Source organism: Spinacia oleracea, chromosome 6 (genome assembly GCF_020520425.1).
Source record: "Spinacia oleracea cultivar Varoflay chromosome 6, BTI_SOV_V1, whole genome shotgun sequence".
In the NCBI taxonomy this organism is placed as follows: domain Eukaryota; kingdom Viridiplantae; phylum Streptophyta; class Magnoliopsida; order Caryophyllales; family Amaranthaceae; genus Spinacia; species Spinacia oleracea.
In genome coordinates, this window is record NC_079492.1 from 33,420,803 (window position 1) to 33,447,418 (window position 26,616).

General features: G+C 39.0%; 1 pseudogene; it reads left to right on the forward strand.

Annotated features, from left to right (window-relative positions):
* Nucleotides 1-16,670: 16,670 nt before the first annotated feature.
* LOC130464425 (G2/mitotic-specific cyclin-1-like) lies at nt 16,671-18,081 on the forward strand (annotated as a pseudogene).
* Nucleotides 18,082-26,616: the final 8,535 nt, after the last annotated feature.

Sequence of the window (26,616 nt, forward strand, 5' to 3'; positions counted from 1 at the left end):
TAAATACAAAGTACAAATTTATGAAGTATTAATTCAATTTAAACTTTTAGATTTTATTAAATGCTTGAAATTGTTTTAATTTTATTTTATTTATGATGTGGTTAAAGGTGAGTTAAAGGTGAGTTCACTTGCCGGAAAATGAAGTTGAGGTCTTAAAGGGTGAAAAAAAAAGGTGCAGGTCCCAAAGGGTGAAAAACTCAAAAGGTGAGGCCCCAAACATTAGTTTTGCTCCTTTTTTAGGTGATAAAATACAAATTTTAGATTTTTTGATGGTTAAAAAACAATCAATTTTTTTAGGTAATAAAAACAATTTATCCAATAAGTTATGCATGGTTTAGTTAACATTTTTTATACTTTTACCAAAAAAAATTTACCTGCCTTTTGTGCTTTTTATTTTCTTATCAAAATTTAGGTACATAGGATTTTGTTTTATTCGTGTTGCTATATATGTACAACTTTTTTTTTTTGAATTAAAATTAATTCATCAATAAAAAGTCATACGACATCTACAAAATAAATCTGAATCTATCAAATACATAAGAAATCAAATCAAATAAAACTCGTTTTCTGCAAAACTACGATCATCGCGCATCGAACATCTTGTATACCCTCTAACACATCGTTGTTTGAAACAACCTTCAACGAGGGGGTCTTTTGATCTACTGTAATTTTGATATCGAATTAAATCAGATTCAATTGATTGTAGATGTAGAACTGACATCTGCTGCGACACCGCACAAATCTTCATCCCTGAATCAATTTTTCCTGCGAAATTAAATAATATTCTCCCTCGTACACCAGAAACACCAAAAATTTAGAATCCTCTAACCTAAGAAAAATTCTCCCTAAAAGGAGAAGAAAAACCCTGTCTTTTGAGGGAGAACAATTCCTCGCACAAGGAGGAAGTATTATTAAAACCCTTAAAATCAAACAAAATTAGAAAAAGAACAACAAGATAAAAAGATCGGGGCTTTCCTCCGATAAAATCGATGGAAGCCCCTTCGAAATTCACTAATGGAGGCTAGGGTTTGAGAGAGAGAGAGAAGAGGGAGATATATGTACGACTAGTTTCACAATATTATTATTTTTTTTTTTGGATAAATTATTTTTTACCACCTAAAAAAACCGAAAATTTGTTTTTTACCACTTAAAAAGCTAAAACTTGTATTTTACCACCTAAAAATAATTTAAAAATTGTTTTTTACCACTTGAAAAATGGAAAAATAGATTGAAATGTTATGTAGGGGGTCACAATAACGGTAATACTTCTAATATGTTCTATTCTTTCACGATTTCATGTATTTAACTCTATTTTCTTCCCCCATTTCCTTATTTTCCATTAACTTACATAGTTTTTCACCACCATTAATTCAAAAAATTAACTAAATTTAATGAAAGTAAAGAGTGAAGGGTGAAAGAGTTAAAGAAAATCACCCAAGGAATGTATAAAATTAGAAGGAAATTGAATTAGGTAGTCATACAGAAAGGTTTCATCTATTTTTTCGTTTTTCAGGTGGTAAAAAATAAGTTTTAATTATTTTTTAGGTGGTAAAATACGAGTTTTAACTTTTTAGGTGGTAAAAAATAATTTTTCGATTTTTGTAGGTGGTAAAAAATAATTTGTCCTTTTTTTTTTAATGAACACAATATTAAATTTTTTAACCAACATATTAATTTGGTCATATATCTTTACATTTGAATACGGAGTACTCCCTCTGTATTTATTTAAGGGATACATTTGTCTTTTCCCCCCGTATTTATTTAAGAGATACACTTGCCATTTTTAGTAACTTATCAACCCCACCATCTAATTAAATAATGCATCTAATTTACCCTATAATCCACCATCCTATTAAACAAATGATTTCACAAAACCCACCCCACCTCTCACCTCCCAAAATGACATGGTCCCTGTTGTTCCTAGGTTTTGGTTGATGACACACACATATTGCAAACTTCCTAATTATGATTACTAATGACTTTGGACAGGTAAGTGCCCAAGTTTCTATTAGGATAGGAACTTGAATCAGATGGTGAAGTTCCTGATTTACACTTGGAACAGCCACTGGAGTTCCTAAGCTGGAAGTTGTATATGTTCCAGTTTGAAGTCACAAGAGGAGCAACACAGTTACATATCAAGAGTTCTACATGCTCACAAGAACTATTACAGACTCATCGCCACGAGTTCCTTTGTTAGACAGAGAGGAACTCATCATTGTTCCAGAGCTGGAACGTCTGAAGCTTCTGAGTTGCAAGTTCCAGACAAAAGGAAGACATAAAAGTCTAGGTAGTCTACTGTACTTATAATTTTATGTAAATATTAATTTTGCAAAAGATATAGGGTACTCAAAGAACTTGTGATTTAATTAGGCCATTTATTTTACTGGAAGAAATTTTTATGAAAACATGTAATTAAATAAAAATAAGTTTTTAATATAAAATAGATTTACGTTTTATGTTATTTTATCAAAAATTATTTTCCTAAAAATTTGCCACAGTTTTTGTAAACAAATAAAATCTGTTGAAGAAAATCTTTTAGGGTTTGATTGAGTCAAACCACTAACTGCCTTGTTGCTGAAACGTGGGAAGTGGTCTTCCCCTTGTTCCTCAAGTCAAGGGACGTGAAGAACAAAGCACTGGCAGTTGGCAGTTGAGGTTTTGAAGGAAACTAACCCTAGAGATAAATCTATAAAAGGGAAAGTATGTTTTCTGAAAAATCACACAAACATTCTAAGAGTTCTTGCTTTCTTAAAAACGTATTGTCAAAGATTTTCTAAAACAGTTTGTGTCCTAGTTAATTCAAAGTTCTTAAGTTCCTTATATCCACACAAAAGCATTATTAATATCTAGAGATATCCAAACACGATTTATATTTTGTATTAGTGAGGATAGAGTTATCCTGTTTAGACTTAGAGTTTAAGTCTGAGAGAGAGAAGTAAAGGAGTTGTAATCGAAGTAGATTACTGTGAGGAACACTAGTTTGAGAGGAACTTGTGTTTGAGAGATTATTGTAATTGAGGTATTACTATAATAAAAGGAATTCTCTTCTTGATTAGTGTCAAGAAGTTCTCACAATTGTTGTTACTGTCTTTTATATTCTCAGATCCTTTATTATTTCTAAGTTCCGCAAGAAACTTTGTCAATGTTCCAATTACATTTCACCCCCCCCTCTTGTGTGTGTTCCTACTGGAATAAAGTTGGTATCAGAGCCAGTACTCACTAAAAACACAGGAAACCCTGTTTGAGTCAAGTTCCTGATAGTATGAACTCACAAGAGAAACTGGAAGAAGGTTACTCGACACAAAGGCCACCTATGTTCAATGGCAAGTTCTACTCATACTGGAAGAACAGAATGGAGATATTCATCAAAGCTGAAAATTACCAAGTTTGGCGTGTAATTGAAGTTGGAGACTTCGAGGTAACAAAGACCAATGCTGAAAACGAGGTAGTTCCTAAACCAATGTCTGAATTTTCTAAAGAAGACTTTGATAAATATGAGATGAATGCCATGGCTTTCAAAATCTTGCATTGTGGACTTGGACCTCATGTACACAACAGGGTCATGGGGTGCAAGAACGCAAAACAGATTTGGGAATTACTACAAGTAACCCACGAAGGAACTAATGAAGTTAAGCATTCCAAAATTGACCTTTTGATGTCTAAATATGAAAGATTTGAAATGCTTCCAAAAGAAACTATTCAAGAAATGTTCACTAGATTTACTAACATAACTAATGAATTAGTTTCTCTTGGTAGAATCATTCCCACAGATGAACAGGTAAGAAAAATACTAAGAAGCATGCCACAAGATGATCGTTGGAGAACAAAGGTCACTGCACTGTTTGAGACCAAGGACTTTACCAAATTCAACATTGAACAACTTGTTGGTTCCTTGATGACACACGAATTTCATCTTGGAGATGCTGTTCCTGAGAGCTCTAGAAATCGAGGACTTGCTCTAAAAGCTGAGGAACTCGACGAATCTGAACCAGATGAAGAAGTGGCTGCCATGCTGGTTAGAAGAATGAGAAAGCTCTACAGGAACTTCAAACCAGGAAACCAGAAAGGAAGGAACTTTGCTAAGAAAATCACTAGTTCCAAAGCTGAGCAAGGTTGCTTCAAATGTGGAGAAACTGATCATCAAATTCGTGAATGCCCTCTGTGGGAGAACGAAAAAACCAGAGGAAAAGGGAAGGAACAGGTTAAGGATCGCTTTAACAAGTCTACCTTCAACAGGCCAAACTTCAAGAAGGCCATGATAGCTGCATGGGGCGAAGCAACAGACTCAGAAGACGATGAGGAACAACCTAATGAAGAAACTGCAAATCTCTGCCTTATGGCTAGAACAGAAGGAACTGATCAAGTTCCATCAGAAGAAGTAAGTTCCTCCACTCTTCAGTGCCTTTCAAAGTCAAAACTAATTGAACTGTTGCTAGAAACTCTAGATGATTACAAAAAGCTAAGTATGTTAAAAGCACAAAGTGATAGAGCCTTGGAACTCAGTAAAGACCATATAAATTATCTAAACAATATTAGATCTGATGTTCAAGGCAGGTTCTTTGAATTGCTAGATAGAAATACCTCTATTAATGAGTCATTCGAGAAAATTAGAAATGAAAACATCCTTCTACAAGTACAACTCAGTCAATATAAGATGTTTAATCTAAGTTTAGATCCTACAAAATCCTTGGAGATCAACATGGGAGTTTTTAACATCGACTTAGAAAATTTAAACAAAGATCTGATCACCACAAAGGAACAGAAAGAGAAATTAGAGAGGGAACTAGCCATGGCCAGGGCACAGAGACAACCACCTAAAGTTCCTCCCAAATGGATTGAGAATGCTCAATCTAAGAGAACAGAAGGATTGGGCTTTAATCATAAAACTAGTCATAAGAAAAAGTATGTGGATCTTCCTAGTGTGAAAGTCTGTTTCTCATGTGGAAGTGGAAGTCATGTAAGTACTGAGTGTTCCAAGATGAAGGAACAGGATCAAAGAAACATAAATTATGTAAAGCAAAAATGGGTTAAGAAGTCAGAAGTTGTAGTTGAAAAGGAACTCGAGGAAACCCGAGTTCCTGTAACTAACCTTTGATCTCTTTACAGATTCTAGTGAAGGGGAACAGCTCGTGGTATCTCGATAGCGGGTGTTCCAAACACATGACAGGAGACAAATCTAAATTCCTCTCACTAGAAGCCTACAATGGAGGAACTGTGACCTTTGGAGACAACATGAAAGGAGAAATTGTTGGAATTGGAAAAGTTGGAAGGTCAAGTTCCTATGCCATTGAAAATGTATTTTTAGTCGAGGGTTTAATGCACAGTCTACTAAGCATTTCTCAATTTTGTGACAAAGGAAACTCTGTAATTTTTACTTCTGAAAATTGTCAAATCATTAATAATAACACTGGGAAGGTTATCTTGGAAGGAACTCGTAAAGGGAACACATATTCTGTGGATCTCAATACAGTTCCCAGGAACAATTTAACCTACCTCAGTGCCTTTGAGGAAGATTCCCTACTATGGCACAGGAGGTTTGGACATGCTAGTTTCTCCCTGCTTGACAAACTAAGATCAAAGGAACTGGTTCGAGGACTCCCCTCAATCAAGTTCCTAACTGATAAAGTGTGTGATGCATGTGCAAAAGGCAAGCATGTCCGAAGTTCCTTTAAGTCTAAGAAATTGGTAAGCACCACAAAACCATTGGAACTCATCCATATGGACTTATGTGGCCCAAGGAGAATTCAAAGCAGAAGTGGGAAAAAATATGTATTAGTTATTGTTGATGATTACTCTCGCTTTACTTGGGTCATATTTCTAACAAGCAAAGATGAAACGTTTGATGAGTTTGTTGCATTTTCAAAGAAAATCCAGAAAACTACAGGTCATCAACTGATCCATATAAGATCTGATCATGGAACAGAATTTAAAAAATACAAATTCGATGAATACTGCAAGGAACAAGGTATGGACCACAATTTCTCAGCTCCCAGAACTCCACAACAAAATGGAGTAGTTGAGAGGGAAAATAGAACCTTAGAGGACATGGCAAGAACCATGTTAATAGCCAGTTCCCTGCCTAGGAACTTCTGGGCTGAAGCAGTCAATACAGCTTGTTATATTATAAATAGAGTTATGATTCGAGGAATCCTAAACAAAACCCCCTATGAGCTACTAAAAGGTATAAAACCCAACATCTCTTACTTTAGAGCCTTTGGTAGCAAATGTTTTGTCCACAACAATGGAAAAAGGAACTTGGGGAAGTTTGATGAAAGAAGTGATGAGGCAGTGTTCCTAGGATATGCCTTAAATAGTAAAGCTTACAGAGTCTACAACAAAAGGTCTATGTGTGTTGAGGAAAGTGTACATATAATATTTGATGAATCTAACAAAACTGATATAGTACAGGAACAAGAACATTTCGAGATTGGTTTATCTCATGCTGCAGAAAATGATGAGGAGTTCCAACCAAGCAAACACACAGCCAGAGGAACTGCTCAACAAAATCAAGAAGTTCCCGCACTAGTGGAACACGAAGAAATCCAAGAAGATCCAGAAACAACACAAGAACCGGAGGAACCCCACAATGACCAACAAGGAACTCAGGTCATAGAAGGAACTGGCGAAAATGCCACAACACCAGTAGCTCAGTTTCAACCTAAACCTTGGAAGCATCAAAAGTCTCGCCCAATGGAACTCATTATGAGTGACATCAGAAAAGGAACTCAAACAAGGTCACAGCTAAGGAACTTTTGTGCATTCCACGTGTTCCTCTCCATATTTGAGCCAAGCAATCACATTGAGGCTCTGGAGGATGCTGACTGGATCATAGCCATGCAAGAAGAATTAAATGAATTCAAAAGAAACAAGGTGTGGCACTTGGAACCCAAACCAAAGCACCAGAAGGTGATAGGGCTGAAATGGGTGTTCCAGAACAAGAAAGATGAACATGCAACAATCATAAGGAACAAAGCAAGGTTATTGGTCAAAGGTTATAACCAACAGGAAGGTATTGACTTTGAAGAAACATTTGCACCTGTTGCTAGATTAGAAGCCATTAGAATCTTAATTGCTTTTGCTGCCTTCATGGGTTTTAAACTTTATCAAATGGATGTTAAATGTGCTTTCTTAAACGGTTTCTTAGAGGAAGATGTTTATGTGGAACAACCCCCTGGATTTGAAAATCCCGAATTTCCAAATCATATTTACAAACTAGATAAGGCTCTTATGGACTAAAACAAGCCCCTAGATCTTGGTACGAGAGATTATCAAAATTCCTCCTTCAAAATGATTTTAAAAGAGGTAGAATAGACAAAACTTTATTCTTAAAATCTAGAGGAACTGACTTGTTAGTAGTTCAAATTTATGTTGATGATATATTATTTGGAGCAACTAATGAGAATTTGTGCAAGGATTTCGCAAACTTGATGAGCAGTGAATTTGAAATGAGCATGATGGGGGAACTCAACTTCTTCCTTGGTTTACAAATCAAGCAAACCGAGGAGGGAATCATGATACACCAACAAAAGTATGTGAAGGAACTCCTAAAGAAATATGAGCTAGAATCAGCCAAAGTAAACCACACTCCCATGGGAACAGCTACCAGATTAGACACTGATCCAAATGGGAAAAGTGTGAATCAAACGAAATACAGAGGTATGATTGGATCACTATTATATTTAACAGCCAGTAGACCTGACATTTCTTTTAGTGTAGGACAATGTGCAAGATTTCAATCCAATCCAAAGGAGTCCCATCTAACTGCTGTGAAAAGAATACTAAGATATCTCAAAGGAACTGATGACCTATGCCTATACTATCCAAGAAGTGGATCATTCGAGCTAAAAGGATATGCTGATGCTGACTATGCAGGTGACTTAGTGAATAGAAAAAGCACATCAGGTATGGTATAGTTCCTAGGTCCATGCATGGTTTCTTGGGGTTCCAAGAAACAGAACATTGTTGCTCTATCCACAGCTGAAGCTGAGTATGTAGCTGCTGCAGCTTGTTGCTCACAAATTCTATGGATAAAACAACAGTTAAGAGATTTTTGTATTATCTATGATTGTGTTCCTATCTATTGTGATAACACTAGTGCTATTTGTATTTCAAAAGATCCGGTTCATCATTCCCGGGTCAAACACATCCACATTAGACACCATTTCCTTAAAGATAATGTTGAGAAAGGTTTGATCAAATTAGATTTTTGCCAAACTGATCAACAAATTGCAGATATTTTAACTAAGCCTTTGAACAGAGAGAAACATGAGAAAATGAGAATGGAACTCGGAATGATCAAGCTAAGGTAATTGCTAAATTGAAGTTCCTCTAAGGCAAAAGCAAAAATTATGGTACATATAGACTATTACAAACAAAAAATCTTGTGTGCAAACATAGTTGAAGCTTACCATCGTGGCAAATGCACTCACACTCCAAACGGGCAAGGTAAGCAGTTCCATTATATTCAAACTAGTTAATTCAGAGATACGAAATTAAGCAAGTCAAAGTCAAACACAGTTTTAATTTAATTTATTTCTATATTTTTCTTTTAAAATATTTTTTAAAATATTTTTTAAATTCAAAACCGAATACCCATATTCAAAGAATGTTTGGAACGGTTCCATTGGCAATAAATAGGAGAAACTCTTCCCTTTCCACATTCAATCCATGCAACCCCCTTTCTCTCTCTCTCACACGCCTTCTCCACTGACACCACCTCTCCTTCCACCTATAAAAACCTTCACCATGGTTCTCACAAGCAACAACACTGATCTCACTTCCCTCAAACGAAAAAGAAATCCATCATCTCCAGTTCCCATGGATACCTCACCCATTCAATCGCCAATTCCTCTTCGATCCCACAATCCAATACTCGCAATTACTCAGGGGGAACCAATCGACACTGACATCGAAATGAAATCCCCAATTTCAAACCCTAGATCTTCCACAAGGAAATCCAAAAAGCGTAGGGTAGAAACTTCGGGTGAACAACTCGAAGAAACTGAAGAACACCAGGAGGGTGCTCACACTCAGGGGGGAAGGAAAAAGCGTCAAGAAACTCACTGCTAAGGAGAGCAATCTGGTGGAAGGGTTTGCGATCAATTCAACATGGTGTGAAGCTACGAAGTTCAATGAATTGATGGAGATCCTCGAACACCAAAAGTGGGTAAGCTTGTTAAGTACTTATGCCAAATCACCCCTAATTCCCGAAGCCATGAAAGAATTCTGCAAAAACTTTACTTGTGTTGATGATGTGTGCTCAAGTAAAGTAAATGGAACTCGCATAGAATTTGATGCGTGCTATCTGGAACAGCTGTTTGGTACACCCAATAGGGGTTTTGATATGTGGTTGAAAGGTCAGATTACAGTGACCTTTGATAGTGTCAATGAGGATGATATTGTTGGTTCAATTGGAGGAAACTCCAAAGTGTCCACCTCCACAACACATAACTGTTTCTCACCCCTTCAAAAACTGCTATTCAATATTGTGTGGAGAGGTGTAGTTCCTCGAACCCATAAGAGAAACATAGCCAGTTTGTTTGATGCATGCCGCATGTATTGTCTGGAAAGAAAAATTCCCATCAATTTTCCAGCTATTATGATCAAACATCTATCCACCTGCATCCCAAAATTCAAAATCCCTTACTCTTCGCTTCTCACTGAAATCTTCAAAAGTTTCTCAGTTGACCTCACTCCCTACTATGTCATCCCTCTAAAATCAACCCAAATCCTACAAAATGAAATGCTCACTCTGCTAAACCTTAAAGTAGTTCAGGGCAAAGTCATTAAGGCTGGCAAAATAGAGAAGAAGGATGAAGAAGACCAAGAGGGTCCAGAAGTTAAAGAAGAAGTGGAGGAGGAGGAGGAACTCGAGCAATTAGAGGTAACTTTATCTCGAGGGAAAAGGAAGAGTGTAGGATCCCAAGGGAAAAGAAAGAGCTTGAGGGTGGCAATGAAGGAGAACAAGAAAAGAGGGCCTGTCTTTATGGAAATAAATGAAGAAGGGGAAGTCAAGGAGATTCCCATAGAGGAGGATGTTGTTCCACTCAAACAAGAGGAACAGCCTGAAGCTGCTGTGCCAAGGAACATGACACCCAGATCCTCCAAAAAGTCCAAAGCTCGCCATGTTCCATCTGAACAGGAACATGTTCAAGACCATGGGGGTGCCTGGAACACAAAGGATGATCAGATATTGGAGCTGAAGGCAACAGTTGCCCGTCTGGTGGAACTGAAGGAGGGAACAGATCACAGGATCAGCTCAATGCAGGCTCACATAGGTGCATTGGTTACCAGTGTCAAGACTCTCCAAACCACTCTTCACCACTACTCAGAACAAGCCAATGCAACTCGTGCCACAATTCTCACCAAGATCAATAATCTGGAATCTTTTGAGGAGACTGTAATTGAGGAAACTGCTGGTTCTGGTTCCCCATCTCAAGCTTAATCACCCTACCCCATGTTTCAATTATCTTTTGCCATGGAACAATCCTTTTAATTTGCTTTTGGTCTGTATAATTTTCAAACTTGGGTATTTGTTCCATCTTATTTTGACTTGCTTGGTTACATATCTCTGTGTTTCTAGTTTTGATCATTACTGCTTGCTTTTAATTTATTGTGTGAGTTGGTTTAATAATTTGAGGCTAGCTTAACTTGCCAAACGTTGATCGTGGGGCACTGTGTTTGGAATGGCTATATTTCGTGCTATGCTTTTTGTTGATGTCAACAGGGGGAAGTCAAGGTGCAAACTTCCAAGGTACACTCAATCCCAGTTCCTGCATCAATTTCTTGTGTGTACTCTCTCTGTAAGTTTTTTTTCTTCTCTTTTGTTTTTCAATTTTTGTGTTCTGTTTCACAGTAGTCTGCATAAGTTCCTGTTTGTGCTTACTCTCATTTGTAAAAAGTTTGCAAGTGTTGTCATCACCAAAAAGGGGGAATATTGTTGTTCCTAGGTTTTGGTTGATGACACACACATATTGCAAACTTCCTGATTATGATTACTAATGACTTTGGACAGGTAAGTGCCAAAGTTTCTATTAGGATAAGAACTTGAATCAGATGGTGAAGTTCCTGATTTACACTTGGAACAGCCACTGGAGTTCCTGAGCTGGAAGTTGTATTTGTTCCAGTTTGAAGTCACAAGAGGAGCAACACAGTTACATATCAAGAGTTCTACATGCTCACAAGAACTATTACACACTCATGGCCACGAGTTCCTTTGTTAGACAGAGAGGAACTCATCATTGTTCCAGAGCTGGAACGTCTGAAGCTTCTGAGTTGCAAGTTCCAGACAAAAGGAAGACATAAAAGTCTAGGTAGTCTACTGTACTTAGAATTTTATGTAAATATTAATTTTGCAAAAGATATAGGGTACTCAAGGAACTTGTGATTTAATTAGGCCATTTATTTTACTGGAAGAAATTTTTATGAAAACATGTAATTAAATAAAAATAAGTTTTTAATATAAAATAGATTTACGTTTTATGTTATTTTATCAAAACTTATTTTCCTAAAAATTTGCCACAGTTTTTGTAAACAAATAAAATCTGTTGAATAAAATCTTTTAGGGTTTGATTGAGTCAAACCACTAACTGCCTTGTTGCTGAAACGTGGGAAGTGGTCTTCCCCTTGTTCCTCAAGTCAAGGGACGTGAAGAACAAAGCACTGGCAGTTGGCAGTTGAGGTTTTGAAGGAAACTAACCCTAGGGATAAATCTATAAAAGGGCAAGTATGTTTTCTGAAAAATCACACAAACATTCTAAGAGTTCTTGCTTTCTTAAAAACGTATTGTCAAATATTTTCTAAAACAGTTTGTGTCCTAGTTAATTCAAAGTTCCTAAGTACCTTATATCCACACAAAAGCATTATTAATATCTAGAGTTATCCAAACACGATTTATATTTTGTATTAGTGAGGATAGAGTTATCCTGTTTAGACTTAGAGTTTAAGTCTGAGAGAGAGAAGTAAAGGAGTTGTAATCGAAGTAGATTACTGTGAGGAACACGAGTTTGAGAGGAACTTGTGTTTGAGAGATTATTGTAATTGAGGTATTACTATAATAAAAGGAATTCTCTTCTTGATTAGTGTCAAGAAGTTCTCACAATTGTTGTTACTGTCTTTTATATTCTCAGATCCTTTATTATTTCTAAGTTCCGCAAGAAACTTTGTCAAAGTTCCAATTACAATTCACCCCCCCCTCTTGTGTGTGTTCCTACTGGAATAACAGTCCCCACTTATTTACTTATTAAAATATCTACACAACCTCACTTGCTTTATTATTTTATTTCATTCAATTATTCTTCTTAATACACGTGTCCTGCCAAGTGTATCTCTTAAATAAATACGGAGGGAGTAGTACAAAAGGCAAAAATAGAACGTACTAACAAAAGACAACGGATCGGAAGGAGTATTCAATATGCATACCTCTATCCTTTCTTCCTACCTAGCTAGTGGTGATGATTGATGTTTAGATACCGCAGTACTCAGTATTATAAAAGTAATTTACGTTTTGTAGTCATTGTGCTGAATAAGGGTAGAACAACTTCCTCTATGAAGCGAGCATGAACTCTTATAAAATGCACGTATGAGGAATCACAATCGATTGGCTAAATGTATATCGATCGTCGTATTCTCGTAATAATTAATCATACATAGTGTACGGGAAGACCTATCGGCAGCCGGTAGGACACCCTACACCAAAGATAAATAGCAAAAGAGCCAAAATAGACCACCATGGGCACCATCACAGTCGGTATTTGGGCTTGAGCACCTACAGTCGGCATTATAATACCGTCATTATTACCCTGGGTCCAAGCAGGATGATCCAAGGACCAAAGGGTAGAGACCCATACCATTAGTACGGGTTATCTGCCTATATATATGGACCCCCACTCAATGCCAAAGATACGTACTATCACCTAATCGTTCTTGTAAGCATTCATTGCAGAGCAATCAGCATAATCTGACATAAGCATCGGAGGGGTAATTATCGGATCATTCTCGAGGCTAGTTAATCATTTTGTTGTGCAGGACCAAGTCGGCATTGAGGAACAGAGATAATCCAACCCTGACATTGTTCCAAATCCACAATCAGAACAATTGACGCTAGAGGGGACCTCTTACTTGAAAACCCAAAATCTACAGTCGAAAAAAAAAAAAAAACCAAAACCAAAACCAAAACCACCAAAATGGAGAGCACGCAATCGGTTTCAAACAAGCAAAGCAATAAAAACCACTCCAAAAGTCTCCTCACAAATCACACAATCGATAATGAAACCAACGCCACCCCTGAAGCCTATGTAGTTTGCAGGAGCCCCAATCATCACACCTATAGAATCACAGCCTTATCCCTAGCTTGGAAGCCAGTCCGATGTTAGCAAAACTCCAACTGCAGCTGGCAACAAAAGTAGCGCTATACCCTCTCAGTTCCTGGGGTATATATCGAGGATGACGATTCTGAGGCAGAACCTGAAAGTCCAGTAAGGGACTCAATCTAGATACCATCAGAGCTCACCATATAGTTTTTAAAGGAACAGTTAGCCACGTCGCAAGCAGTGATGACATCCTTGTCAACTTTGAAATGAGGAAGAAGAATCACTAAAGAGCCCAACCCCGTAGAGGTGCCAGCCGGCAGGCAGGCAACTGATATCCCTGTCGCCCAAAAGAGGAAGAGGTTGCCAGTAAGAAATCTATTCGGAGGTCAAGATACAGAACAACACGACCCCCCGCAGTAGGCACAATGTAGTCGTTTTGCGCAGCCAGCTTGAAGATGTTGTGATAGAGGAGATCGACCAGAGAGGAGCCTCAAAGATACGCCCCGCGTTGTTACACGATACTACCAAAAAAATCACCCTTGTGTTGGGAAATCCTAGAAGAACCAATGGAAAAACTTAAATTCCCACTCTACAAATATGACGGATTGACAGATCCCGAGGTCCGTTGCACCATATTTGACCAACACATGATGTTATACACCAATTCTGACGCGATATGGTGCAAATTTTTCCCTTCAACACTCCTGGGAGTGGCATCTGGCTGGTACAAAGGTTTAAAACCGGCATCAATTTATAATTTACGATAGTTGGAAGCCAATTTTATGCTATGACTCATAAATCGACAGCAAAGAAAGAAAACGTCTGGGGAGCTAATGGCGATAACACAAAGAAGAAGAGAGTCATTGAGAGACTACCTTACCCGGTTCAACAACGAGTCAACAAGCATACCCAACCTGCAACAAGAAATAATTGTCGTAGCCTTGATGAGAGGTATGAACAACTGCGAATTTAAGAAATACCTTGGCAGAAAATCATTCACGGATCTAGGCAGCGCCTTGATAAAAGCCCATGAGTACATCAAAATCGACGAGCTTATGGTAATTGCAAACCACTTCCAGTCGGCACCATCCAAAACCAACGATCAGAAAATAGGCCAGCAGACCAAGCCCAACAAGAAGATACCGGAGAGACCATCAGAAAAAGGACTACCCAGGAGAGGGATACCAAAAAAGACCCGCCAAGCCTATCTGGGGTTCCAAGAGTACACCCCCTTAAATTCCCCATGAGCCGCCATCTATAATGTCAACAAGAACGTGAGCTGGAAGAGACCGGCCCCGATGAGTAACAAGCCCAGACCACACTCAAAGTATTGCGATTTCCCTGAGGAATGTGGACACTGCACAGAAGAATGTAGAGATATAAAAGACAACATCGAGGATATGATCAGAAGGGGTTACTTGACACAATACAGGGCCCGACAAGACAACAATAACCAGCAACATCACAATCAGCAACAGATCAACCCTAACAACAGGCTACCGTCGACACAGACACCGCTCAGGATTGAGCAAAAAGCACCACAAATGAGCCACAACGGAGGCGAGAAACGGAGGTCCAAAGAAACCGACAGTATGGGTCATATCCGGTGGACAATGCCACGGAGGGACCATAAGTAGAGCAGACAAGAGTCTGGAAAAGCATCGTCACCTCGTAAACTATCATAGCACACTAGTGGAAAAAACGCCTGTTGTAGCCCCCTTGTTGAGGGGGGCATACATAAGTGAGCCTCAATAACCACTCAGCCAACGCGGGTCAATTGTTTTACTAACAGGTTGAGGCGGGCTTTTGTGGTGTTCGCTTCTATAGATACTGTTGAAGGGGGCTTTTGATTGCCCGCCTCAATAGACACTAGTCTAAAGGGGCGGGCTTATGTTTGTTCGCTTCAACAAGTCTCCTCCTCACCGCCAAACAGATAAGATCTACTGGTTTTAATTCTCTCTCCTCATTTCATCTGTTTCATTTCTCTCTCTTCTCTCCCCTCTCCTCTCTCCTGGTTCAAAACTCCTCAAACCCGCTATTTCGTCAGCAAATCGGGCTCCCTCTCGCTCTCCTCACAGTCGTTGGCTTCCATGGAAGCTTTTCCTCCGTCTTCCATGGAAGAGTTACAAAGCTAGGGTATCTCCGCGACCTCTCTCCCTCGACTCTTCAAACTCGTCGATTTGTCTCCCTCCTCAAGCTAGGGTATATCGATTATATCGTTTCTGCTTTCTTTTTTCTTAATTTTATGCTGGTATTGCGAAAAATTAATGTTATGGGTGTTGAATTCGTTCAATTTGAACTTTTGATGCCGCATTTTGGTATATAGTATAGATCTATGATGTTTTGTTGTTTTTAATTGGTTAAATCTAATTTTTGATGCCTCGTTGCATAATATGAGAATATGTATTTGAAATTTATTAAGTTAGGGGTTTCGATATTTGCAATAATCGCAATTAAGGTTTATTTCAATAATGTTCCTCTTTTACGCTTCTAATTTGCATACTGAATTTCTTCGTTATTCATATTAATATAATAAGTCGACATCTTAGTATCTGAAATAGAATTGGGTACTTTCAGCAAATTGTTGTCAGTAATATTTTTGGTTGACTAAGTTGTTGAGTATGATTTAGCCTAGAGGGTGGAAATCTTGAGTATTTGTCTTCAGAGTTTTCCCTAATCATCAGATTAATAATAACAATCTCAGAAAGGTTTGATTCGATTGTAAAGAAAACTCTGGATTTGAATATGAGTGCACATTATGTTCACTGGATTTTGCTTGTGATAAGCATATAAGTTTACTGTAAATATGTATCCCTGCATTGTAGGAGTAAACTTCAAGCATTTAGAGGGAGTATGTTTGGATTAGGTACATTTCATAATGAACAAAGTATGGAGGTGTAGTATTGTGAAACTTTAGATTTTGGTAGTTCTTCATTTCGAATCATCTAGTGTGGGCGAAAGATGCTATACTAGTATTCGCACATAAATGATTCTATTTTGAACTTAAGTTGATTGTGGGATTTGCTAGACTTTCCTCCCTGCAAAATAAGCTGGTAATATCTCAGAACTTATGAAGTTTGGTACAGTACTATCTATACTCCTGTATTGTGCAAGAAAGGAAGTTAAACAATTTGGGATGAAAGTTCAAGACAGTCAAACAGACTCTTCCTGAATGTTTCGTCTGAATACTAGTAAATGAATTAGATCACAGGCACAGTCAATCTCCTCGATTTCTCAATTTCATATAGGGAATTAGTAGAATGGTCTAATTTGGTATCTGATGTAGCTTATCCTGTCTTCTAGGTGTTTGTCCTGTCTTTCAATGAACAATCCTTGTGATGCGCACAAAATTTTCTGAAGTGAAGTTTCACAATGAAACAATATGTCACATATAAGGCAGGAATTTTATGTTTTTTCACTGGTTCTTTAACTTACTGAAATAGCATTGCTGGATAAGCCGTTTTACAAGTGATATACAATACAACTACTACCTACTGTTACAGGGGATATGATGCTACAGTCCCATGATGCTCTTGTAACATTCATAAAACTGTATTTTTTTTTGTGCGCTGTATGTTTACACTAGTAATTTCGCTGCTCATAATATCTGGCTCTCTATGTGTTGCACTAGAATGACTAGATAAATCTGATTTTATTTAAGTAGGTATACTATGTGTTTGATGAAGCAAACATGGCTTTTGTGCTTCCTGTTGATGACTATAAGCATGCTCATTACTATTTTCATTATGAATAGTACTAGCTGCGTTCCTCCAAATTATATGGACAGGCAACCTGACATTAATGAAAAGATGAGAGCCATTCTGGTTGATTGGCTGATTGAGGTAATTTTGCAAGCATTACTTATTTCTTATAGTCGAGAGAAAGTTAACTATAACCAGTGGTGCCACTAACTGTCTGATACTGAACTAAAAGGTCCATTATTAGTTTGAGCTCATGGAGGAGACGATATATCTGACAGTCAACCAGATCGACCGCTTCTTAGCAATTAACCCAGTGGGGAGAAAAAAAGCTCCAGCTAGTAGGTGTCACAGCAATGCTTCTGGCTAGCAAATATGAAGAGGTGTCAGTTTCGGTTGTTAAAGATCTGGTACTGGTATCTGATAGGGCTTATAGTAGGCAAGAAGTTATTAATATGGTAAAAATCTACAGAGTGGTTTATGGTAATGTACATTCTGCATTGTTGGATCAGATATTTGTATCAACATCTTGCTATCTTTTTCTTCTAGTGATTAGTTTCTGAAACTGATGGTCTTTTTTAATTGTTGGATCTTTAACAGCTCGAACTCCTGTCCTTTTTTATTGAGCTTTGCCTGATTGAGTAAGAAATGTTGAAGTTCCCACCTTGTCTATTAGCAGCAGCATCAGTATTCAGTGCTATGTGCACTATGAGTGGGTGCAAGCATTGGAAGAAGACCTGTGCGTGGCACACTGGTTATTCTCAAGATCGGTTAATGTAAGCACTCTTGTACTTGTCATTTCCTAAATTTACGTCTGAGTAAGCCAACAATTATATATTCATTGTTTATGGTTTGTTTCAGGGACTGTTCAAGACTGATGATTACTTTCCATCTGAACGCTGCATCGGCAAAGCTCACTGGTGTACTGTCCATCGGAAGTACAACACTTCTAGATATGGCTACACAGCAAAATGCGAACCAACTCTCTTTCTCTTAGAAACCATTGGGTTCAGTGGGTGGACATACAAATAAGGAAGCCAAATGAATCCACCGTTCTCTTGGGGTCTGGCATTAAGGACTTTAAAGCAACTGAAGTTGTGTGAATTTATATTGTAAAATTACATTAAACAATATTATTTCAATATTAATGTGAGTGAAAGATTTATTGTTTACAATTGTCTATTTTATGAGTATTATAGTTCTTTTATTACCTAACAAAAAAAATTAAAGCAGAATACTAGTGGTGGTAGCCCAGCTAAGCTGTGATTAAGACAATGTTTGCCTCAACAGGCTTGTCTGTTGAGGGGGGCAATTTAATGTTCGCCTCAACAGGCTTGTTTGTTGAGGGGGGCTTTATAAATGCCCGCCTCAACAGGTGTTAATTTCAGCATCAACAGGCTTGTCTGTTGAGGGGGGATTTCAAATGCCCGCCTCAACAGATATCTTTTTGAGGCGGGCTAGGCCCGCCTCAACAGATCTCTGACCTGTTGAAGCCCCCTCTGTGGAAGCGGGCCATGTTCGCCTCAACAAGCCCGAAATGCCCCCCTCAACATGGGTTTTTTCCACTAGTGGCACCAGAACATGGCCGTCACCTCCTGTAATGCTGGAGATCTCATTCTCAAAAGAATATTGTCGAGGGTTCATCTATCCTCACGACGACCCGTTAGTCATAGGTTTGGAAGTCGCGAACTTCCCAGTGAAGAGAAATTTAGTGGATGGGGGAAGTTCGGCCAATATAATTTTTTGGAAAACACATAGACAAAGGGCTGATCTTTGAATAGGAAAAAGAGTGGATCTGCAGGCGGCATAGGGGTTACGTCTCGCACGAAACAGGTTCTAGACCCATGCCAAATGTGTCCGAAGAAGAAGAGTAGGGCAAAGGAAGCATGTCCAAAAGTAAACCAACCCCTCGGACTACTGCTTGTGGAAAAAAAAGAATTTGCTGGGGGGGAAATAAAGATATAAAATTCTTACCAAAAGTGCTTTCGTCGTTGTGGAATACGAAGCCTTCGTATCTTAATGCATGTATTTAATTGATTCGTAACCCGTGACCTCAAGGTTATGAGCCTTGCGAGCTACCAATTCGTGAACCTGTTTCCGGATCTCTACTTTACGGAAATAATATTATTTCGGGTGCCATTATTCCTACTTCTGCACCGCTTTTTTTTAATTAGGGCGAAAGGTGCATGATTTCACGACCCAGAATCGGATCTTCATTATCTAAACGAACCCAGAACATACCATTAGGAAGTGATTCGGTGCAAAACCTTTGAGTAAACTAATTTAATATTAAAAAAAATTCTATATTTGATCTCTTTTCATTGGATCTAATATTTTTTTTTGAACGAAAAGTTATTTTATTACGTAACACTTTTTCCTTTAATCGAAATTTTTGACTACTTATACTTCTATTTATTCCAATTATTCCAAATACCCAACAAATTCCTACTTTTTCAAAAATCAATAAGAAATAGTTGAATCCCATTCGAATTCATACAAATAAAATGGAGTACTATAAGAGCTATTCCGTACGGAAGATATTGTCAATAAATAGAAGTACGTCTTGTTCATTAACATCTCGGAAATATTCCGCCATAGTTAGGGCAGTCAACCCAACTCGCAGAATTCGATTTATTCCTGAAAAGATATTTGCTTTTTCAACGAAATAACATAAAAACAGATTCTTTTCCAAACAAAAAATGGCCGGGACAAAGGGTCGCGATCCCGCGAGGGTGAGCTAACCCCAAAAACCCGTCCTCAGTTCGGATTGCAGGCTGCAACCCGCCTGCAGTTATCGTGCCCACGGTAAACGCTGGGTAGCCACGCGACGGCGAATTTATATCATAGCTCAGATATTGTTATTCATGATATTAATCTGATTCAATATCATCAACAGGTAAAATTTTGATCATCTCTATGGGATTAAATCCTGAGTTAATGCCAAGGAAAAAACGATGAGATTATGGAAGTAAATATTCTCGCCATATTTGCAATTTATTTACATATTCGAACAAATAAAAATTTGCGGGGTGCAAATTCTGCCCGAAAGAATTCGAATTCGGGGGAGGGGTCATTTTAGGATCTAGAACAAATAGGTTAGGATCGATTTCTAGTCGCATAGCTTCATAATAATTCTGTAAAGCTTCCGAGAAACCACGGTCTTCCTATAGGGAAGTATTAGATTACCGGTAAAAAATTGGAGACAACAATACATCAAGGGATCTGATGGTAGACTTCTTAGTGATAAAAGTGTCAGTTGCATACAATATCATCGTAGGTAGACCATTCATCCATGACGCACAGGAAGTAGTGTCAACGTATCACCTAACAATGGTATATATGTCCAATTTAGAATGGGCTGAAAAGGTCCGAGGAAGCCAGAAGTCGGCCAGGTCGTGTTACCTAAAGGCCTTAAAAACACTAGGTCGTCTTTCCCCATCAACGAACATAACAAGAGAAGCATCCGTGAAGAGGCCTGCTGAAGCTCCTAGCTCAACAGAGGAAGGCGAGCAGTCACCATTACCAAAACAGACTAAGAAATAAAAACGACAAAGCTTGGGGATGGAAAACATCGATGAATGGAAGACAATAGATCCCAGGCTGGAAACAGGAGGTGAAATGGAGGAGATAGAGCTAGTGGCAGGAAAACCGAGGAGAACAGTTAAAATAGGCATCGACATAGACCCGATACTCAGAGTGAACATGATCAGGCTGTTGCAAGAACACGTGGATGTATTTGCATTCTCCGCAACTAAATACCTGGGATCAACCCAGATATCATAGTGCACCGACTGAACTTCGATAAAACCGTGAGACCGGTAAGACAAAAAACTTCTCCACTGAAAAATCCAAGCCATACAAGAAGAGGTAAAAAATATGTTGGCAACCGGCTTCATCGAGCCGTGAGACTACCCATAATGGCTGGCTAATGTAGTTATGGTGAATAAGTGAAACAGGTCATGGATAATGTGTATGGACTTCACGAACTTAAATCGAGCATGCCCAAAAGACTGCTACCCCTACGAAGGATTGACAAGCTGGTCGACTCGACAAGCGGTCACGCGTTGCTGAGTTTTTTGGACGCATTCTATGGGTATCATCAAGTTAGCCTTTATCACGGACGGAGGAATGTACACTAATAAAGCCATGCCGTATGGGCTAAAGAACGCAGGAGCAAGCTATCAAAAGTTGGTAGAAAGAGTGTTTGCAGAACAAAAGGGGCGCAACATCGAGGTCTACGTCAACGACTCTATCATAAAAAGCAAGGTCGAGGAAGACCATATCGATGACCTCAAAGAAACGTTCGCAACGTTGCCCCAGTACCAGATGAATCTCAACCCTAAGAAGTACGTGTTTGGGGTAAAATTGGGAAAGTTCTTGGGTTTCCTGGTCAGTGAGAGTGACATTGACGCGAACCCAGACAAAATAGAAGCAATATTCAGCTTGTCGCAAACAAAAAGTATCAAAGATGTATAAAGGCTGACTGGAAGAATGGCATCACTCACCAGGTTCATCAGCAAATCTGGAGATAGATCAATTTCGTTTTTTAATACTTTGAAACAAAACGAAAAGTTTAGTTGGGAAACGAAGAAGAGAGAGCCTTCAAGGAGGTAAAAAATCACCTAAGGGCACCGCCGGCAATAGCAAGGCCGGAAGAGGGTGATAAACTACTATTGTATTTATCCGCTTCACCATGAACAATCGCCGCCGTCCTTATAATCGAAAAGGACAAATGTCAGCAACCCGTATACTTTTTCAGCCACATCTTAAACCCAGCAGAAACAAGATACTCCTTATTGTGAAGTTGTCTTACGCGGTCCTGGTAGCCGCAAGGAAACTCAGACCATACTTCGACGCACACACTATCGATCCTCAAAAATTATCCACTAGAGAAGGCTCTGCAAAAATGGATATAGCTGGACGATTGTTGCGATGGGTAATAGAGCTATCGAAATGCGATTTGGAGTTCCACCCGCGGACCATAATAAAAGTACAAGCCCTAGACGACTTCGTGGTCGAGGCAACCTACCAAGAGGAAGAAATGGAAATAGAGTCGTGGGAAATCGTTTTAGATGGTTCAGCCGCACATAGGGGTGCCGGTGCCGGAATATTAATGACGTCACTAGCAGCCGACAAGATCGAATACGTGATAATATTCAAGTTCGCGGCTTTGAATAACGAGGCAGAATACGAAGCAGCCATCACAGGGGTACAAATGTGCCTATCGGCAGATGCCAAAAGGGTGAAAATGACAACCAACTCTCAACTGGTAGCCAACCAACTCTCAGGAGAATAGGAAACCAAAGAACCATCAATGAAATGATACCTGGAGAAGTTGAAAGAGTTAACTGCCATACTAGAAAAGTTCGAGATCATACTGGTGCCAAGAGCACTAAACGCCGATGCAGACAGCCTCGCCAAACTCGCAAGCTCGAAGGTAGTCGACCTTGATAGGTCTGTAATGATAGAAATCATGCACAGGAGAAGTACGGAGAAAAAAGGAAAGGAAGTATTGGTCATCAATGCGGGAAGAGAATGGTACGACGACATTTGGAAATACAAAACAACAGGCATACTGCCGGCTGAGGCAAAAGAAGAAAAGAAAGTAAAAAGGACGACTGCTGGTACGTCATATATCAGGGACAACTGTACAAATGAGCATTTAGCCTACCACTATTACGATGTCTAACAGCATACGAGTCAGCCAGATTAAATCGAGGAAATGCACGAAGGAATTTGCGGAAATCACGTGGGAGGAAAAACACTCTCTTTAATCTGCCAACGACAAGGATATTACTGGCCAACCATGCTAGAGGATGCCTATATTTATGTAAGGAGATATGAAAAATGTAATTTATTCTCTCCGGTAATCAGAATGCCGATGAACGACTTGATGCCCATTCTAAACCAAATTCTGTTTGCACAATGGGGAATGGACATCGTGGGATCCTTCACGACAACCTCAGGAGGCAGAAAATTCCTAATCGTAGCAGTGGATTATTTCACAAAGTGGATATAGGCTGAACCGCTAGCGAAAATAACAGCCAACCAAGTGCAAAAATTCATCTGGAAAATATAATAACAAGGTTTGGCATACCAACATCAATAGTATTCGACCACGGAATCCAGTTCGACTGCGTTCCTGGCCAAATACCGAATCAAGTTCACCTACGCGTTAGTTTTCCATCCTCAAAGCAATGGCCAGGCAGAGGCCGCCAACAAGCAAATACTTACGACACTGAAGAAAAAACTGGATGAACTCAAAGGGAAATGGGTGGACACAGACCCATAAGTGCTATGGGGAAACAGAACGACGGTCAAAGAAGCAACATGTGAAATCCCTTTCAAGTTGTGCTTTGGATCAGAAGCAGTCATACTAGCAGAAGTAGCACTACCAACCTTCCGTATCCAACACTACGAAGAACAGGAAAATGACGGTTTGCTTAGACACCAACTAGATTTTCTACCAGAGGTAAGGTTACAAACAGAGATCAAGTCAACAGCCTACAAAAACAGGATGAGCAGAGCCTATAACAAGCGGGTAAAACACAGAAGGCTATAGGTGGGCGATCTAGTACTCTGAAGAACCGCAACAACAGGAAAAGTACAAAAACAGGGAAAGCTAACAGCAAACTAGGAAGGACCATATTAGATATGTGAAGAAGTTGTAGTCGGGTCCCATAGACTGATGCAAATGGACGACACACCACTAAAAAAACTCGTGGAATGTCGACACCCTGAGAAAATTCTATGTATGTAAACACAATGTAATCGGGCCGATAGAGCCATATTTTAATATAATCAATGACAAGCATGTCCGGAGGAAACATTCGCAATGGATAGAAACAATATAAAAATTTGAGCACGTCGGTCTAGTCGACGACGTCGCAAGAAACAATATATAAAAGTTGAGTACATCATCCCAGTCGGCGGTGTTACAAGATACAATATAAAAAGTTGATCACGTCAGTCCAGTCAACTATGTCGCAAGAAATGATATATAAAAGTTGAGTACATCAGCCTAGTCGGCAATGTTACAAGATACTCCCTCCGTCCCTTAATACTTGCACCGGTTTGACCAGTGCGAAGTTTAAAACACTTGAATTAAGTTATTAATTTAATGGGTGTTAGTTGATAGTGGGATATTTTTTTAATATAGTTAGTGGAAAATGTGTAAGGGGTGGGGAGTGGTGAGTGGGGGATGTGAATTTTCAAATTATTTTTTGTAGGGAGAAAGGGTGTAGGTGGGTTAGTATGTAAGTGTGAGAAATAATATAATATTGGTAAAACTTCCCATTTAAAGAAACGGTGCAAGTATTAAGGGACGACCCGAAAAGGAAAGCGATGCGAGTATTAAGGGACGGAGGGAGTACAATATAAAAAGTTGAGCACATCGGTCCAGTTGACGATGTCGCAAGAAATGATATATACAAAAGTGAAGTAAATCATCCCAGACGAGGATGTTACGAGATAAAATATAAAAAGTTAAGCACATCGATGGAGTCAACGATGTCGCAAGAAACTACATATAAAAAGTTGAGTACATCAGCCTAGTCGGCGATCATACAAGAAACTACATAAAATGCTAAGTACATCAGCCTAGTCGGCGATGTTACAAGTGTTAGGTTATGAATAATAAAATAATATAATTCATGCAGAAAAACCATAAAGCCATAATCCAAATTAATTGCCACATAGTCACTTAGCATAATTTAGGTTACATACAATGTGATGTGTGCCTTCCCTGGCTGCTCCCAAAACGAACAAGAACAAGTCTTTAGAGCCCCAAACGTTGTCCCTTCGTAGAAAGTCCACAGCACATTCGGATCCGCCTTAGGTTTAACCAACTATGATTTTACTTAAGGTTTTATGTATTCGGGTTAGGCTATATTATGTTCTCCCTTGAACACACAATGTAAGTAAAGAATATGATTTCAATGTATAAAATTATGAGGGCCTAGCCTCATATTTATAGGGTAGGAAATAAGGAATTTGAGTCTTACTAGAAAAAGAATTATCAACCCTACTAGGATTGAAATTCTTATCCAATTAGAATTGTAACATTACTTAAACTCTTAATTTAACCAATTCTAGTAGGACTAGGAATACTTAATCCCAAAGTTACTTGGCAACTAAGTAATCGGACTTTTCTTGGAGCCTAAGACGAAGCAACCAACGCAGCCACAATGGGCCACGCTGGTGCGCGTGCCTGCCTAGGCCCAACTGCAGCCGTAGCAGGCCAGAGGCCCAACGCGCTGCAGCGTTGCCTTGGCGGGCTGCTACTTTCTTGGCGGGCTGCTACGCTGCTGCTACCTTGCTTGGCGGGCTACTACGCTGCTGCTGCCTTGCTTGGCGGGCTGCTACGCTGCTGCTGCCTTGCTTGGTGCTTGCGGCCCACTGCGCTTCCAGGTCCATCGACTGGGCGCTGGCGCTGGGCTTCGTTCTCAGTGCTATGCGCTTGACCTTTGCTTGTCGAGCGATGGGTCGGCTCGCTTTCCGGCTTGTCGCTCGTCGAGCTTCCGACTTGTTTTCCGATTCCGGAATCCATTTCCGTTTCGAACAAATATTTACGTTTCCGTTAATATTTTCGATTCTGGAAATAATTTCCTTTTCCGACAATATTTCCGATTCCGGTAATATTTCCGTTTCCGGCAATATTTCTATTTCCGATAATATTTTCCGATACGAACCATGTTTCCGTTTCCGGCAACATCTACGACTTCGATAATAGTTATATTTTCGTTATGAACCATATTTCTGTTTCCGGCAATATCATCATTTCCGGAGTATTCTTTATTTTTTGCCTTATGACGATTTCAGCTCCCACTGGAACTGATCCGTCGTTTCCGAATGATCATAAATGGAGTATTTAATGAATAATATATTCACTTAAATACTTGATCCGTTCACGTACTATTTGTGTGACCCTACGGGTTTAGTCAAGAGTAAATTGTGGATTAATGTTATTAATTCCACTTGAGCTGAAGTGGCCTCTAGCTAAGAATTAAGTTCACTTGATCTCACTGAATTATTAAATTGTTAATTAATACTGAACCGCATTTATTAGACTTAGCATTAAATGCATACTTGGACCAAGGGAATTATTTCCTTCAGTCTCCCACTTGTCCTTAGGGACAAGTGTGCATTTCTTAATTCCTTTGTCGCTTGATGCCTGCTCATGAATATAACGTAAGAGTAGTCATTCTTATTATGTCCAGAGGTATTTCTCGATTACAGAGTTCAACTGATGAAATAAACAGATAATCATAGCCTATGATTCATCTGAGCACGGCCATGCATTTTACAGTTTCTAGCTCTCCGAGTGGCCTTATACAACTTTCGGAATCTCATCCCGATTTATGGGAGGACAATCCCATTCTTGCGATCTTGAGGTTAGACTTCGTTTGATAGGTGATTACCTGAGCGTTGCCGTTATAGTCTCCTTTTACGATGAGACGCTTGACAACATCAAAGTAACCAGTTCTCAAACAAGTAATCTCAAATCACTTAGGTATTGAGGATTAGTGTCTAATAATATAATGAAATTTACTTATGACAGATTTACATCTCTTACAGTAAAGTTTCAAAGGTCTGTCTGATACTAATCT